The following is an 18,364-nucleotide window of genomic DNA, read 5'->3' on the forward strand; positions in this document are numbered from 1 at the left end:
GGAATTCCCTAAAATTATTCTCACTTCTGACATTCTCTTGCCTGCTTATTTTCTTTGCCTATTTTTCTCTTACCCAAACTTTGGTCAAGAGAATGCAAGCAAATACTCTGTCTACCGCATTGCCATTATGCAGTTTAGAGCCTACCACAATCTACAACAGGGAGTTAAAAGGGAGGGCATTACTCAAGTAGCCTCTCTGGTTCTCTCATACAATTTCTAAGCTATTTGCTAAAAGTGGGCACCTGTTCTGCAAATGCATCTCCATCCTGGTACAGTATATGGTCAAGGAGTGACGAGAGCAATTTCTAAAAGTGTTAACTCCCAAACTTCCACTCATTTGCGTTTTCATAGACTTCTTGTTATACTTTCGCTTCTTTTCTACCAGAGTCTCCCAATGCCAGAAGAAGGGTGTTTGTGCCTGAAAGCTTGCAAATAACTTTTTCCCAACTATTTACTTGGTCTAATAAAAGATATCACATCTACCCAAAGTACCACACAACTGACACATACAATAGCATTAGGAGCACAGTGAATTGGGTGAATTATGGTCTGAGTGGAACTGCATTTTTATAAACCCCATGAAACTCTGAGAACCTCTTCATTGGGCCATAGAGCAGTGATTCACATGTTTAGGGGATGTGCAGAAGTTACATTTAGATGGACCAGAGCTGACAGACTGAAAAGTCCATTGTCCTACATTAAGTACCTATGAATTATTTGAATGCTTTGCCTCAGAACAATCACAGCGAATTCAACTTAATTGCCATTTGAGCCTTGTGTAAATGGCTGAGCCTTGCCTGTTTTGAGGCTAGAGCCATACATAGGCCCAATCCAGTTGTTCGTTTTAGCCCTAGAGATTAACTGGTTCACAGAGGAACAAGCTTTCATAGGTACCTACTCAGGCTTCACAGTCTGCTGGCAGGGAAGCCGTGGGCACGAAGGGGAACAGCCAAGATGGCAGCAGCTCTACTTTCAACCCTGAAGGGCAGGACCACATGAAAGGCAGCCTTCTCAGCCAGTAAGCCTGTGAAAATGGTGGCCAGTACCAGGATCAGTCTGTGAAATTGCTGATTTGGATAGTTCCCTATTCGTAGGAGATAGCCTATTTCATCAGATGATAGCATCTGACTAAGTAGGGTGTCAGCTCTAAAAGCTTATGTCTCTGAAACTATCAGTCTCTACAGTGCCACCCTGCCCTGCTTTCTGCCTGACATTTAGTCAGGATGCTGGGGTAACATCCTGTCCACGTGTTATGTGTGTGCATGTGAGAGAGAGAGAGACAAAGACAGAGACAGAGAGGCAGAGAATAAGGTAAATAATACTGACTTTTCTTCCTAGGGTCTTTGAGAGTCTAAATGCATAAATGTTTGTGAAGCATGCTGAGATCTCCAGAGGGAAGATGCTAGTGAACAGCAAAGCAAAAGCGTCAGCAGCAAGACATGCTAAAGTGGAACACTTCAACTTCTGTTTGTTTGGGAGTTTTGAGGTGGAGAGGACAGATGAAAAGGACTCCTGGTATTTTCTCTCAAGAGTTCCTCAAAGCAGAGAGCCGATAAGTGCCTGACTGACATCTGACAGGCCCTGATACTGCAATGAGATGTGTAGAGGTTGACTGACCCCATCTCCACTCACGCTGCGCTGCATTTCTGAGCTCCACTGCTGATCAAGACCAAAGTTCTCCAGTAAAAATGCTGCTCCCAATATTCCCCAGGCCATAAAACTGTAGGCACAAAATTTAAAAAATAAATTCTTTAAAAGGGGCATCATGACAATAAAGAATAAGGTTTTGTTCTCCTCCCCACCCAAACACATACTTTTCCCCCCCTAACATCACCTTCAATTATCAGTGAAAGACATTTCAAGACTTTATACTAGATTTATCATCATATTTAACATTTCTCTCAGGTTGCGCAATGAAAAAAGGAAAGCCAGTTTTCAAACCATTTCCTTTCCCTATTCTCATTTACAAGCTGCACGTCTGGGACCAACAGCACTCTAGGAAAACAGACCAGACCAGAATCACTACCTTTGTTTACTGAAATCTGAACTTAGATCCAAATTTTTCAGCTGAAGCCGATCACCGATACCTCCACCCATTTTTTCCCCAAAACATCTAACTCTAAATTTTGAGTGTCATTAACTAAAAGCACAAGATCTCTTAAAAAGAGAGGAAAGGCAGACTAACTGCTATACTATTTCCTTTTGCTGTTCTCAGCCTGCTCTCTGGTTAGCAGACTCACTCTGCATATTTTCTGAGGAGCATTCAATATACCAAAAAAAGTTAAAAGCCTCACAACTAATATATCCAATTAGAATATGAAAAAGTGTCATTATTTGGCTCTCATAAGAAATTGTGTTGAAGTCCCCCCAGCACAATTCTCCTAATTCCCTCCCTCCTTTCCCTTCTTGCTTTAATTAGAAAACACTAGTTTACTTGTAGCCCAAAAGCAATGAATGCCTCATGCATTTCAAAGAGAGAGGCTGTTAAATAACTGGGCTACCCTTGGTGGGTTTGTTTATTTTCCTTTTCAAGGCTTTTGAAACAAGCTTTTAGGAAACAAAATAGATAACATTACCTCCTCCCTACCTCCATATCCCTTCCAAACCAACATAGTCCAACTTAACTCCCTCTACCCCTGCCCCTGGGTGGTGTCCAGATGGTGATGAGCTCAGCAGTAGAGATTGCTCTAGGCTAGCAGTTTGCAGGCCAGCTGTGCATTTGATTAACGAGAGGGCTGTGGCAGACGCGCCTTATCTGGAGAACGCACAAAGGCGAGGAGTAAGCAGGCATGAAAAGCGTGCATTTTTCACCCACTGCGCCTCTACTGCACGAAAGGCAGGGAATCATTTTTCATGTCTCCACCAAGGAGTGCCAGATTCATGGGACATGACGGCAAATCAGTGATCTAGGAAGGGGTCTGAGCATCATTTCTCACAGAGTCAGAGAAAGAATGATTAATTCAGCTTGGTTCCAATGCATCTCTTTGTGTAGCACAGGATAAGAAAATAAGGCCCCCTTGAGAAGCAAGAAGAAAACCCCAAACTTTCTGTATTACACAACAACTGCAGAAGGTGTCTTTGTTGATGGGTGTTGTGCAAGAATGTAAATTGGAGGGACAGGACCGGCACAGATTAATTTCTTAATACTCTGGTTTTAAGATATCTGAGATCTAAAGTTTACATTTCACTTAACTCCAAGAGGGACACAAGTCCCTGTCTATGGGTCTGGTTTTTGGAGTCGCATGATGATGGCAGAATCTAAGTTTGCTTAATGGAAGAAAATCTTCTCTGACACTTATGGTTGCAAAAGAAACCTCAAAAACGTGAGTGCAGTCTAACTAAATCAGCAATGGTTGCTTCAGTCTTCTGCCCGCCTTAAACAATAAGTCTGACAGGAGTGAATTTTTCCATTCATTGTAATACATGGTGGACTGTGAAACTTGCTACAGAGAAAGGGTAAATGGGTAGAGGGTTCCTGCCAACCCTATGCATCTTAAACTCTGTTTTGGGGGTGTCCTGACTGCTGGCAGAGACTGCAATACCCCTCAGATGGGTTGAAGAATGAACACTGCCTCAATACAGAAGCAGAGGTTGATCCAAAGGAAAAGTCAGTCCTGAATAGCTCAGCAGCTGTTGTGTGTGTACTTAGCTTTTCTTGGCCCACCTTGGTTAAGGCAGCAAGACTTATGTCAGTAGAACTACAGGAGCTCCTTGGAGAAGTGCAGCACAGGCCCTGATTGCTGTATGTATACTCTCCTCCAGTTGAACTCTGATTTCAACTCTGAAATGGGATTATGTTAGAGGTAAAAAATATATTAGATCTTGGAGTTACTTGAGGAATCCATTTCCTGCTCATGTGAAAGGTAGAGTTCCCAAACTGGGGACACATATGGGAAGGAATATAATTTCATGCAGTCAGAGCTTGTGGATACGTCGGTTCAGCCATTAGCATAAGCAAAACAAACAGCTCCTTGGGGCTATGTGAAAACCTCTGCTGCTCACAGCCTAAACAGAGAAGCAAACACAACCCAGTGACGGCTCCTTACAGTAACCCTGGCAAGAGTGCCTCCCTTCCACCCCAATCCTCTGAGTGTATATGCCAACCCTAAGTCACTTATGCCAGTGCTCTAAGAGAAGGGTGTAAAGCTAAATTCAATCCAACATGCCATCCTGAAGGGAAAAGTGCTAGCAGCAGGGCTTTGGTATCAGAACTTTGGCATTATTTAAATCCTGCCATTCTTTTCTCTGTGACTTCCCTTAGGCCCCTGTTTGAACTGTCACAGTTTGTTGGTTAAAGACTCATTGTGGTACTTTTCCCTCAGTGGATTTTTGAGCCCACTGATATAGTTAAGGGCTTTCAAATGAGTTTTGCTTGGCTGACCCTTGGGGATCCAAATGCCATCCTGGCCCTCATGCTCGCTTTGGCTGTACATTGCAGCTTTTATTCTGGAAAACATCCTAGGTGGAAGCAGGCATGGATCTTGCCCTACTTCCTCCCCAGTCCAGTCTCATTCACTTACAAAATACCTTTAAAAACATTAGTCATATCTACATTAGTTCTGCCTCATCAGTTCAAAAGAATGATTTTCAGTTTGAATCTTAAGGCCAATCACTAAACATAAAAAAAAAATTAATCCACCACTTCTTCATGCACCTCTAAATTTGCTATGTATGGATCTCGAACAATGAAATTAGTTTTTGCTCTGTGTAAGTCAGGCATTAGCATCCCTCCTGAGCACAGGGAAAATGGAAGTTTAGGAATGCTGAGAATCACATTCATGCTGGCAATCTTGTGGTGAGGGACAGAAGACCTAAGGCTTTTTCCTCAAGATAGTTATCTGACCAACCTGATTTCCTTCTTGGACAAAGTGACAGGCTCTATGGTTGTGGGGGAGACAAGCGGATGGGCTGTACCTTGGCTTTAGCAAGGCTTCTGACACTCTCCTATGTCATTCTCATTAAGAAGCTAAGGAAATACAGACCAGATGAAAAAACTGTAAGGTAGGTACCTAACTGGTTGGACCACTCTACTCAATGAGTAGTCACTCAATGTCTAGTTGGGAGGAGGTATTAAGTGGGGTTCCCCAGGGGTCTGTTCTGGGTCCAGTATTGTTTAATATCTCCATTAATGAGCTGGACATGGAATTGAGTGCACGAACAGCAAATTTGTGGATGACACCAAGCTGGGTGGAGCTGCAGATACTCTAGAGGGTATGGCTAGGATCCAGAATGGGAAATGGCTCACAATCAGCTGAGACTCAACAAATACAAGTGCAAAGTCCTGCACCAGGGACAGAATAATTGCATGCACAAATAGATACTGGGGAAATGTCTGGCTACGCTTCAGTACTGCAAAGGTTACAGTAGACCATAAGCTGAATGAGCCAAGAGTGTGCTTTTGTTGCAACAAAATCCAACAGCATACTGAAATGTATTAACAGGAGTATCACTTGCAAATCAGGGAAAGTCATACTTCCATTATATTCAGCACTGGTGAGGCTCCACCTGAAGTACTGTGACCAATTTTGGGCTCCACACTTCAAGAAGGATGTGACAATCTTGGAGAGTTTAATGCAGAGTGACAGGATTAGGGGAGCAAGACTTATGAGGAAAGGCTGAAAGAACTAGGGTTCTTTAGTTTGACAGAGACAACTTGAAGGGTGATTACAGAGAGGATGGAGATGGGCTTCTCTTTGTGGCTATAGAGAACAGGACTTGGAACAACAGTCTTACTTTGCAGCAGAGGAAATTTAGGTTGTAGATTAGGAGGAACTTTCTGACTATGAGGGGGGTAAAGCACTGGAATAGGCTACCTAGGGAAATTGTGGAATTTCCATCCTTGAAAGTTTCAAGAGCAGGTTAGGTAGACACCTGGCTGAGATGGTTTAGTCAGGGATGTTCCTGGATTGAGTGGGGGCCTGGCCTCGATGGTTCCTCCTAGCCCTACTTTCCTATGATCCTGTGTTCCTATGATCTCCAGGTAAAATTACCCCCATTTTTGCAGTGAACGCATAGCCTTAAATTAGTCCTACCACGAGACAATGCTGCCATCCGAAGAATGCATCTCCCTGCATTATGCAGATTACAATTTAGGCACACTGGAATGTGAGCCCTTCTCTGCTTACCTTATTAGATTAATATAAAAATGCCATTAGCATTGGGCAGGCTGTTCTTAATAATGATTAATAGTAGCAACTTAAGCTTGATAAATGAACTGAGGGGTTAGCGTGGGTATTTGAATGATTGAGACTGTCAGATCAGATTAGGGGAAACACCCATCACATCTCCAAATTCTTGTCTCTCTCTACTTACTTTTAAACAGAACATATTTTGGACACTATTAAAATAATTGGGCTCATTAATTTTTAACATTTCTTCTTTGTGTTCTGCAGGCCATGGAGTTTCCTTCCTCCGGTCATCTTCATCATGGGAAATTAGTTCCTAAATTCTTATTAATTCTTTACTCACTATCTTTAACGGCCTCAGATCTTACAATGCATTTCATTCACCTGGAGGCTGCCAGACCTGAGTGCACAATTTTTTTCCTTTTTATTCCCCAAAGTTGAGATAAGAATGCATACATTTTAAAAGCAGAGCTAAGATGAAAGGGAACCTGCTTTAGATCAGCCACCACTGCCTTTCCATAATTAACTTCACCTGAATTTTCAAAGGAAGAAAAAAATCCAAAAATAATTTCAGTCCACTCTCTTCCCCACCTCAGTCATCTTGCCATTGATACTAAGAAAAGGCAAGTAGTCACTTTAAAAAAAAAAAAAATCAATCCAACCCTTCAAAGAGCTACATTGAGCTTATTTTCAGCTGACAACTTGAGAATAGTCAGGTTGCTCTTGCTTCTTTATAGATCTGCATCTGATGAATTAAGCTGGTGCTTTTGAAAGCTTATGCTTCTCTACAGATCCCCATAGCATTTTGTGGTCCTGTGATCAGGATCAAAATTAAAACTTCCCTCCCTGGTTATAATAGTATAAGCAAGAAGTCTTGGTTTCAGCAATCAGTCAGAGCCTGGCACCCAGAATTTACTGGTCTATGGGTAACAATGTTGAGCAACTAGTGTGCGGTGGGAAATACATTTTGAATGGTCAGCATAAAGCATCTGTGCACAGCAAAATTTTATGTGGCTGTGAGAAATAATGGAGAGTCTCTTGGAAAGATGGATCCATTGCACTGGGAGTTTTCCTGAAGCCCTGTCACAATTTCTGCTCACCCTCCACTTTGTCCATTTCCTCAAAATGTTGTGGATTTGGTTAAAAAGAGGAGACTGGATAGGCACCTGGCTGGGGTCTTATGACCCCTCCCACCCCCAGAGCTCCTTCCTGCCCATGGCGGGGGGTCGGACTAGGTGATCTGTCTAGGTTCCTTCCCACTCATTGATTCTATGATTCTATGAAAATAAATGAGTGTATGAATGTGATAGTTGTGCTTAAAGGATAAAAGGTCTAGGCTAAACATCAGGAGACCTGGATTACGTTCCTAGATCTGCCATTGGGCTGCTAGATAGATTTGGGCATGTAATTTCACTTCTCTGTGCCTCAGTATTACATTCATAAAAAGGAGCTAATGGTAAATTCACTTTGTGAGGAAAAATTGGAATGTGTCCAGGGAAGAGTTACAAGAATAATTTGTGGTTGAGAAACGCATCTTACACTAAGAAATGGAAGGATCTTAGTCCCTTTAGTCCATTGAAGGGAAGGGTATGAGATGACCTGACAATAATCTACAATTGCTTACATGGTATGATGATGTCAGATGCTAGACAGTGCTTCAATCCAAGAGACAAAAGGCAAAACAAATTCAATTGTAGGAAATTCACATTCACAAAATTTAAGCTAAAAATACAATGCAAAGTTTTAATGAGAGCAACCAGCCACTGGAACAGATTCCAAGGCTTCTGCACTGAAGCCTTTAAATCAACTTTGGATGTCTTTCAAAAAGGCACTCTAGCCAAACAGGGAGTGTCAGGATACAGTATCGTTAGGCAATATGGCTTGTGCTGTGCAGAAGGCTGAACTAGAACATAACATTCTCTTTCTGGCCATAAAATTTAGCAACCAAAAATATTTCACTAGCAAAACTTAGTCCTAAGTAGTAATGTTTCCTTAACAAAATCCAGTTCATTTTCTTCCACTCCTGGTTACAACATAATGCATCTATATCTGGAATACCAATAGAAAATCAAGAATTCCCACAATACTGCAGTGCTGGCTTGAGTTGATTGACACAAAAATCATGGAAATACTCTGTAATGTAAAAGGGAAGGCCTGGTCTGGGGAAAAAAAGAGGACATGGGGGGGTTGGGAGGTGGGAATAAAAAAACAACAACAAACAAAACAACCCAAACTGAGCAGTAATACCTTAGTGCTACACAGGATCTGCCTATACCTGGTAGCATAACTAGGGCAGGACAAGTGGGGCAACTGCCCTGGGTGGTGACTTAGAGGGGGTGCCAGCAGCATCCAGCAGTGCTATTTTCTCCAGCACTTGGCATTCTCCCCTTACCGCCCTTTCTACAACTCAACAGCATCTCTGCCCAGGACAGTGACATTGCTAGTTATGCTTATGTCTATACTCTTTCTGCAGCACTCTCAGGAGCAGTACTCTCAAGAATGGTCTACCCATATAGAAGCAGCAATGGGGGGGGTGGGGAGTGAAGCCACCCTGTGGGTACTCCCAACTACCAGTCTCCAACAAAGAGATCTTGCTAATGGCAGTGGCATATGCTAAGAGCAAAATACGATGACTGAAAGAGAACTTATTAACCTGATGATTGTAATCTGGAGCAATTTAAGAAGGTGGTGAATAGGCACATTCCATGGTAGGTGAACATGCAGCTCACACATTCAATCCTGGAGACTTCTCACTAGCTAAACCTGTAGGATACACATGTACCCTAGCTCTCTTCATGCTTGAATGACAGTGTGCACTTCCTGCTCCTCCATTTCCTCTTAAGGGTCTCTTGATACAAGATGGAAGTTTCTGTTCTCCATCAGGCTGCAGTTATTTCTGACTTCCTGTGACCTAGCTTTTAGTTAGCTTTCATTACTGTATTGCTCTTGCTAGAGATTCATTTTTACCATCTGTTGGTGGCTTTTTTGTTCACTGTTCAAAAAGCAAAAGAAAAAAGAAGAGTCAGTGGATCTTTTCTCAAAGAGAGAGCAGGGCCTCTGTTCTACTCTAAACCTCCTGTAGATCACTCAGCTTTAGATACTACCTGTCCAAGCTATTCCCACTAACAGTGAGTACTCCCAAGTGTCTGTACTGCTTGGATGAATCCCATATACAGGGGGAGTCCTGTCTATAACATCTTTTACCTCCTGACCCACTTAGATACAGAAGCAAAGCTACTGATTTATTTTTGGGTAAATCTGTGGGTCTAGCCTCTAATCCCAGAGCACAAAATCCCTCCCCTCCTGGAAGCTCCGCCAGGGACAGCAAGAGTACCAGCATGGGCTCTCTGACTTGGTGCCCCTCCATCATAAGTCTTGGCATCTATCTGGTAAGATTTTGAAGGATAGATTCCTGACCCAGAGCTCCTCCAAGAAGCTATCCCCACTCCCACACAAACCTTCCACTGAGACTTTGCAACCATGCGTGAAGTTTGGATGCATCATGACACCAACAATTCATCATCAAGACATCGCTTTACAGAGTGGATTGCTTTAGCATCACAAAAGTCATAGGATAGCACTGGAGGCCGATAGCATCTCTAAAAGCAACCCAAGATGACCATGGCACTGCATCCTTCCTCAGCACTCGGGTCTTTGGCATAGACATAAGGCATCATCTAAGGCTCAGAGGAACAGTCTACCCTGTTGTGCTCCCAGGCACCAACCCATCTCAACATACCTCTAAGATTTACACCACTGTAGGGCCTGTTGCTGTTGCAGGAACTGGAATTGGCACTGCCTTTACTTACGGTCCTTTCATTGGCAGAGGGTCCATCTGTTCTTATGGTACCAGAATCCTTGGCACTAACTTCAGCAAGAGGATCTGCAAGTTACATACTGGCAAGATAGACTGGCAGTTTTTCCCATGCAAATTGAGATATGCCTTGACTTAACATGATACTTTCCCTAAATGCTACATTTATTGCAGAATACCTTAGAAAGAGTATTGTGGCGTGGTCTCAATTATTTCTCCAAGCATGGCATTTTCCAGACCCACTTTGGAAATTCATTGATCATACCAACTCCTCCATTCTGCTTACAATAGTGGGAATAAGAGTTGATACACTGACAGATGCTCAGAAAAGTGTGCACCTGACTTTATAGTGTATTTATATAAACAAAACCTGGCAAGGGAAGAGGCAAAATATCGATAGCATTTACTTAGTTTTCAAGTGCCTGAAATATTGGCAGTGCTGAAGGATCCATCTCTGGTGTTAAACAGGTGAGATGAAAGAAAAGCTAAAATGGGAAATCAAATTTAAGATGGAATTAATAGCTCCCATGTAGGATGGAGGACTGATTCTGGCTCAACATTAGGAAAAACTTCTCCACAGTCAGGGTGTCCAGACTGTGGAATAAGCTTCCTCCAGAGGTAGTACAATCACCTACTCTGGAAATCTTCAAGAGGAGACTAGATGGTCACCTCGCTGGGGTCACCTGACCCCCAGTTATCTTTCCTGCTTGGTGCAAGTAGCTGGACCTGATGATCTTCCAAGGTCCCTTCTGGCCTTACACACTATAAATCTGGGACAAGTAGCATATTAATATCCATTAAGGGGGACCAGCAGGCAATGGGAGAGTCCCTGTTTCCCCGAGCACTACTGGGAGTAACAAGGAATAACGGCCATAAGTTGATGGAGAGTAGATTCAGGCTAGATATCAGGAGGCACTACTTCATTGTCAGGGTGGCTAGGAGCTGGAACCAACTTCCAAGGGAAGTGGTGCTGGCTTCTACCCTGGGGGTCTTCAAAAGGAAGCTAGATAGACACCTAGCCGGGGTCATTTGACCCCAGTACTCTTTCCTGTCCATGGCAGGGGGTCGGACTTGATGATCTGCTCAGGTCCCTTCCGACCCTACCAACTATGAAACTATTATCACCATCATCATCATCCTTATTTGATTTCTGAACCATGTTGAACTGGACCTTTGTTATACTTGCTCATTCCAGCTCTGAATCTGCATTGTGACGTAAAACAAGGCAAGAGCAGCTGCATAGGGAACAGTTTTCTCTAGAATATACTGTACAACAAATGCTTCAAAAACACTATGAAGAGCTCAGTAACAACACAAGATGTATAATTAATCTGCAGCCTATGAAAAATCTTGGTCTCATTCATATATATCGATATGTGATGAGTACAAAACCTCTAAAGATTTATATTGATATCAATTAAACCCTTGAATTCCTCCTCCTCCCCACAGCCCCAAGGCTATAGAATGTAAATGATTTGAGATGCTTTGTTAGGCAAACAGTTTTTCCTAAGCTAGCTCTGTCACAAACAAGTAGAAAAATTTGCCCTGTCAAACAAAGCAGCATACTTCTTCATCACTGTAATTGCATTGTGGCTTGCGTTCGTCAGGGAAACAGCAGGCACTCGCAATTAAATGCAACAGACAATTTGCTTGCTCTAGTAAGAATGATGCAGCCTTTCAAAAGTTTGCCATTTGATGTGGAACTGGACTATAACATATACTGTTATTAAGAGTAATAACAGGCTGTTGTACTCTTGTGTTAAGAGATAAGTCATATTTTAAACAGAGAGGGCTTACAGGTTGCAGTCTCCAGTAATGTGATATGGAGCTGTACACTGCAGGTGACTAGCCTGAAGCCAACTTCACTTAATTGTCAATTAGAAGTAGTTGCTTGTACAATGGCTATTTGGTACAATATGAAAGGAACTGATGAGCTCAGCTCCAGTCTCAATGGGCAGATGTCCGTCACTCAAAAACATGCTTGGCCCTAACTGAATGACTACTGGCACACCTTTGCCAGGTTGTTCAAGTTTAAACAGGCCATCTTCAACACCCTCACCCACAGTCAGATGTCAGGGATGCTGGTGAGGATAGGGAAGCTCTGGCTGCTGTTGTCCTACTGAAACTTGTGAAGAGACAGACAGTTTCAGGGACATCCACCCAGCACTTTTCCAAGATACTTTATGCAATGAACAAGCCCTGCTCTTTGTTTTGAAGAGGGCACTTACTAAAGCACTGTGAATTTTCCTTTGAAGATGCCTTTACTTCAATTAAGGCAATCTATAAACCATCTTTCTGGACTGTAGAGCAGCAAAACATGAAGGACCTTTCAGCCCTGTGACTGACAGATAATCTAGGCTGAATGATCCGGAAGCATCTTACAATCGATACCAACAGACGCCATCTGCAGATACTGTTGCTAAATAACCATGTGTTTGCATGTGTAAAGTGTAAAAAATAAGACATTTAAATAAGTCAAAGTAGTGAAAATAAAAATGATTAAACTGGGAGCTTAGCCAGAGAGCATGCCATTTGTTTTCATAAGCGGCTGTCTTCTGAATCAACATTTCAAGCTTAGTTCTTGCTGGAACGCAAGCGAGTCAGCTAGCTCAGAAACTCCAGTGCTTTCTCTTCTGTACAGGATATACTGTAGCAATGTCAAGAGGCCCATTTCCTCTTATATTACTGTGAGGTGATCAGCATCCACAATTTTTTAAAATTTGGAGTAATTTAGCACTTGAAAATATAGTTCCCTGTCAAACATGTTTGGTTGGGAATGACAGGGAACCTAGTTAATGGCAAGAACTAAATTAAATTGTGATAGGCTAAGGTGACATTTGCAGAAGTGGCAATATAGTCCAATATAGTGCTTAATACAGGCTTATGAAAAGACCAGGTATTGGCTGCTCTTTCTTCCAAGATAACTAGGTCCATCAGCAAAAGTCCAGCTCCCTTGCTGCAATTTGTCAAAATACAGTACATATGACTGAAGGATCTATCAAGCCATCAAGAAGTCATTGATCAATGAAATAAACATTTTTCTAGAATCATAAGCTTTTAGAAGAATGTACCTAGTTCCTGATTTTTGGGGGGCGTGAAGAGAAGGACTTTATAAAGAATACCTGCAAAACACTGTCCTTAGACTGACTGAGGAGGGGATGTCTCTTATTACGTGTTCTATAGCACCCAGCATAGATCTTGCTTGAAGCCTGCTGGACTTCACCACACTACAAATATAATACTAACAGCAACATTTTGACTTGCTTCAGATGCCTGGCAGTGAGCTGTAGCACAGAACAAAAGGGAGAAGTACAAAGAGTAAAATTATGCAAAACAGCATTAATTTTATATATCTATACACATACACACACACACATATATAAAAACTTTTATAAAAATTAAAAGATCAACATTGAAACATATTTAACAGATTGAACAACATTTAACAATATTAATAAAAGTGAACATAAAATGGGAATGAGAAAGCAGTATACCTCTCTCAGGACACAATCACAAATGACAAAGATTTCCTGCTATAGGGACAGGCCTCTTGAGTTTTATGCTATTGAAAAGTGAAATGCCCCCTTTATTCAGGAATACAGAAACCAGTTAAAGAGATTTCCCATTTGTAGGGATGTAAACAAGGCATGGCTGAAACATACAACTTCCTTTAAGTCAAACAAGTAAAATCTTGTTTGAAAAATGAAAAGGAGGCCTAAGGAAGAGGGAACAGGGTGAATACTAGGGCCATAATCCTGGAGCTGGATACATACAGCAATTTGAAGTTCCATGCATAGTCACATAGATCTGATTCCAGGATCAGAGCTTAGCATTGTATTGAAAAATAATTCCAGCTCTAAAACAAAAGCACAAGTTGCTGTTAGTTTCTGATTCTTCCTGTTTTAATCCTGGGTATCATATGCAAAACAGCTTCTGTCTGGTATTAGTGAAAACCAGTGCTTACCACTTGGATCAAAAAGCTTTTTTTTTTAAATTCATTAAAAAACTGAATTCAGAATGTGTGTCCCTCTCTCCTTTTTGTCATTAATAGTTTTTCCTTATCTGTGAAAACCATTTGTCTTTTCTAAGATGTCAAAAAATAAGAAGCATAAGATTAATGGACTGCAGCAATAATTAAAATCAAAATCTTCTCCTCTTTCACTTACCCAATTTCTAAATCTACTGCAAGGGTTTTATTAACTGTATAAAAATAAAGAGATGCAAATAAAACTGAACGGATTTAAAAGAAGATAAAGTATGAAACCAGTTACTTAAAATCACTATATAATCAATGTTCCTTTATGTGTCACTGCAGACAAGAATGGAGAAAATTATTCACAGGTCCTTTTTAAAAACATTACTGATGGTTTTCCATTAAGGCGACACCCAAGAGAGGTACATTATAATTTGTCTTCTAAGTAACTGAATGACTACAAAGCATATTCATTAATGGCCTACATTTTCAAATGTGCAGTTTTCAGTGACTTCAGTGAGATTTGCTGATACTCAGATCTTCTGAGGGTATGGGCAGATGTGAACAACTTGAAAGCACTTCAGAAAATGTATGGACAGATGATGCGCAGTGCTACAAACTGGCCTAAACCATATGAAAAATGAAACTGGCTAGAACAGGAATAATTTTAAAGCACTTCACAATGGTCATTTAGCTGGGAGGTATTTCAGAACGCTCTTGGAATGCTACAAATGAAAGGTGTTTCAGGTTGGTAGCATCTGAAGTGCTTTAAATGGATGTCTGTCCATATCCTGCATGTTACAGGGGTATAGATAGTAGCCATGTTGGCCTAAGGACATAGGCAGACAAGGTCCTTTGGGTAAATCTGATATCTTTTATTAGACCAACTCAAATAGTTGGGAAAATACTTTTTAGAAAGCTTTTGGGTATAAATATCCTTTGACAGGCTGAGAAAGCATCTGCAGTTGGTGTGTGCCCAAAGAACCTTGCATTGTCCATGTCCAGATCCTAAAATTTATGCTTTAAAAACTTATCTGGGCCAAATTTGACCTCTTTTTGCTTCGTTCTCAAGTAGTTGCACCGAAATCAATGAGATTACTCTCATCCTTTACTCTGAGTCTCATTCTGTCTTATGGTACCGCTCAACAAAAATGGAAAGATCAGAATCTGGCCCAATGGCAAACCCCCACTGACTTCAATGGTGCACAATCAGGCTTTCAAGCAAGTATTCATTTGTTCTTAAGCAATATACACTTAAAGAATCCTTGAAGATAATTACTAAGACTCAGGGTGAACAGCAGCTGCAAGCTACTGTATGGTCAATTCCTGTTTTATGGGATACTGTTAGAAAAATGTCTTTCAAATGGCATTTTGTAACTTTTATCTTCAGCCTTGAAAACTGAAGATCAAGGAACTTACAGGTTTTCAATTAAATATTTAATTCCATCTATTCAGTGTTACTACCACCTCTTCTAAAGATACCACTGAATTATGCAGTAAGACACGGTAGTAACACTACTGGAAGCTGTCATACCACAGATAATTCCTGGGTGACATTATAGCATTTTCTAAGTAAGGGATCATGAGTGAATACGTTTCTAGCAGTAATTAAATGCATTATGGCAAACTCCTTACCTAAATTATAGTGCTTGCTACAGCAAGGTGCTGAAATCACTGCACTTCTCCAAATTCAATGGTTCCTGTAAAGGGATGAGAGCCCCATAGCATAGGGAGTAAAGACTCCATTGCCAGAAATAAAGAACCACCAAGATGGAGAAAAGATATGTTTCTTGCTCTGTATCTTTTGAGATTATGATAAATAACCAAATATGCAACAGTGCACAAACTGCTACAACACAGGTTAGTCTAATCTATCTTGTTATTAAAAAATATCCAACATTCAGTTGGGAAGGCACACAATCTCCTTTTACAATTCTTGGCCTCATTTAAAAAAGGGTTCCTGTACAGAGATAAATATACCCTTAGCTGGAAGGGAACAAAACCACACCACTTAGAATGCATTTTTTTTAGTCAAAATGGTTCATCACAACTCAAATTTACAAAATTATGTACACCCTGAAAGAATATCATATCTACAGAGGACAATAACTGATACAATGGGAAGAAAGAGAAGGTGGCATTATGTGTATTTGGTTCTTGTCTTTTGATGGTGGGAGCAGCGTTGCCAGATAACCATTTGTATCTGCTTCTGACATCTGGGAAACCAGTTTAGGCATAGTAACATTCACCTCTTTGCAGAGGGCCTGTAAGCTGTAAATTCCACCAATCTCAACTTAGGAGAGAAAAAATAAAGAGACTTGTTTAGTGACATCTCTAAGAACTTTTGAGTGATATTTCAAGATTTGGAACAAGGGAGCCTAATTCAGCCACTGTACATAGTTCTTTGGTGAAAGGCTGATCAGGAGCCTAAATAGAGGAAGAAACATCAACAGAGTGTGATGGTTACAACACAGGTCTGGGAGCCAGGAGTGATAATAACCTGGGTGCCAGCAACAATAATATCCTGTTTTGCCGTTAACTCAGAACTGTGGCTTATATTATGTATTTGTAAAAAATGGAATGGATTTTTGTCAATGACCTACTGGGCAAGTCCCATTTAGCCTTCTGTGAGACAGTGCAAAGACACCGCTTGCAATTCCACTAAACAATGCATCTGGCCCAACATATCTAAATTGCTTTACAAGTATTTAGTAATATTTAATCAACAGTCCTCACTGCTACATTTCTGGTTGGACTGCTCAGAGCCCAATATCTCCGTTTTCTGTTCAGAGAAGCCAGTGATGTATGTTAAAGCTTTTTGGTGCTTTCTATTACATCATCTCATTTTTAAAATGACTTGTACTTGTAGAAATACACCCAATTTCTGACTCCCTTGATATTACAGTGATTGGCACTATGCAGATACCCTTATCAGATATGTAGAATGCTCATTTACTTGCAAGTTTCAGACCTCTAACTGAACTGGACTAGTTTTCCCAAGGTCAGGTTTCAATTTGGAGGAAATAACCTTTATGTCAACAATAATTATCTAAAAATATTATATTGACTTCCTTTCTGCAGGCTTATCACTTCCATTATTCCTGTTTTATGCCAATGTGCACTAGCATAAAGCTGGAGTAAAGCAATGGTGTGTCAGGTTCTGTATGAACAAACAGAAGTGACAATTATTTTTTAGAGCTGATTTCCCTCTGGATAGGAGAATGAACTGCCTTCTTTTCTGAATGTCAACTACAGCCGCAGGAATTTAAAGCTGCAGCAATAGGGACAGTTTAGCTTCCTTTCTTCCACATTCATTACCTGTGCATAAAAGCTGCTTTTTCATAATGAAGTTCTGCTTCATTTCCAGTTTACAAATGTCAGACAGAAATATTCCAAGAATGAGAACAGAAAATAGAACAGAAGTAAATACTGGGCCATATTCATACTCTGCGCAGCTCTGCTGTGCCTTTGTTTTTATGCACAAACTTAAATTTCAACCAGTGAAAACCATGAATAATAATGGGAAACATTTGATAGAATAACTAGTATTCTACATGACATTGAAAACATTTAGTATGCAATTTAAGTTATATTTCCAAGGATACCAGAAAGATATCCAACATTATGAAATCCAGTATATGTATGCGCACTCATTATATAAAGATATGTGTGTGCATGCAAGCATACACATATGAATTATAGATGATGCTGACACACATCTATTATTAAGGCTGTCCAACTCTTTCCCTAACAAGACCTTGGGAAGTTGGGTCTATAACTTTTCCCATTCAGACTAGGTGCCTGCCTCAGGCTGAATAGTTTTGGAAAGTTTCAGCTAAAAACAGTTTAGCTGTTTCTTAGAACAAGGTTATAGAAAGATGGTGTTCTACCGTATTAAAAAAAATTCTTACTGCCATTTTGTTGACTAATCTCAGCTCCTTTAGGTAAGGGGAAGGAGTTGCTTTTGAGCAAGGGGAGCTTGGCATTAGGGGAGCTTGGCAACTTGGACTTCCTGATGTTTCACAGTTGGTAGGGTTGGAAGGGACCTGAGCAGATCATCAAGTCCGAACCCCTGTCATGGAAGGAAAAAGTACTGGGGTCAAACGACCCCAGCAAGGTGATTGTCTAGCCTCCTTTTAAGGACCCCCAGGGTAGGAGCCAGCACCACTTTGCTTGGAAGTTGGTTCCAGGTCCCAGCTGCCCGGAGAGTGAAGTAGCGCCTCCTGATGTCTAGTCTGAATCTACCCTCTGCCAGCTTGTGACCGTTATTTCTAGTCACTCCTGGGAGTGCTTGGGGGACCAGGGACTCCCCCACCGCCTGCTGGTCCCCTCTGACTAGTTTGTAACAGCCACTAGATCCCCTTTCAGCCTTCTCTTGTGGAGGTTGAACAGGTTCAGGTCTCATAGCCTCTCCTCATAGGGCCTGCCCTGCTGACCCCTGATCATGCAAGT

This window comes from Gavialis gangeticus, unplaced genomic scaffold, assembly GCF_001723915.1.
Source record: "Gavialis gangeticus isolate Ggan-Ray unplaced genomic scaffold, GavGan_comp1, whole genome shotgun sequence".
NCBI classification, from domain to species: Eukaryota; Metazoa; Chordata; order Crocodylia; family Gavialidae; genus Gavialis; species Gavialis gangeticus.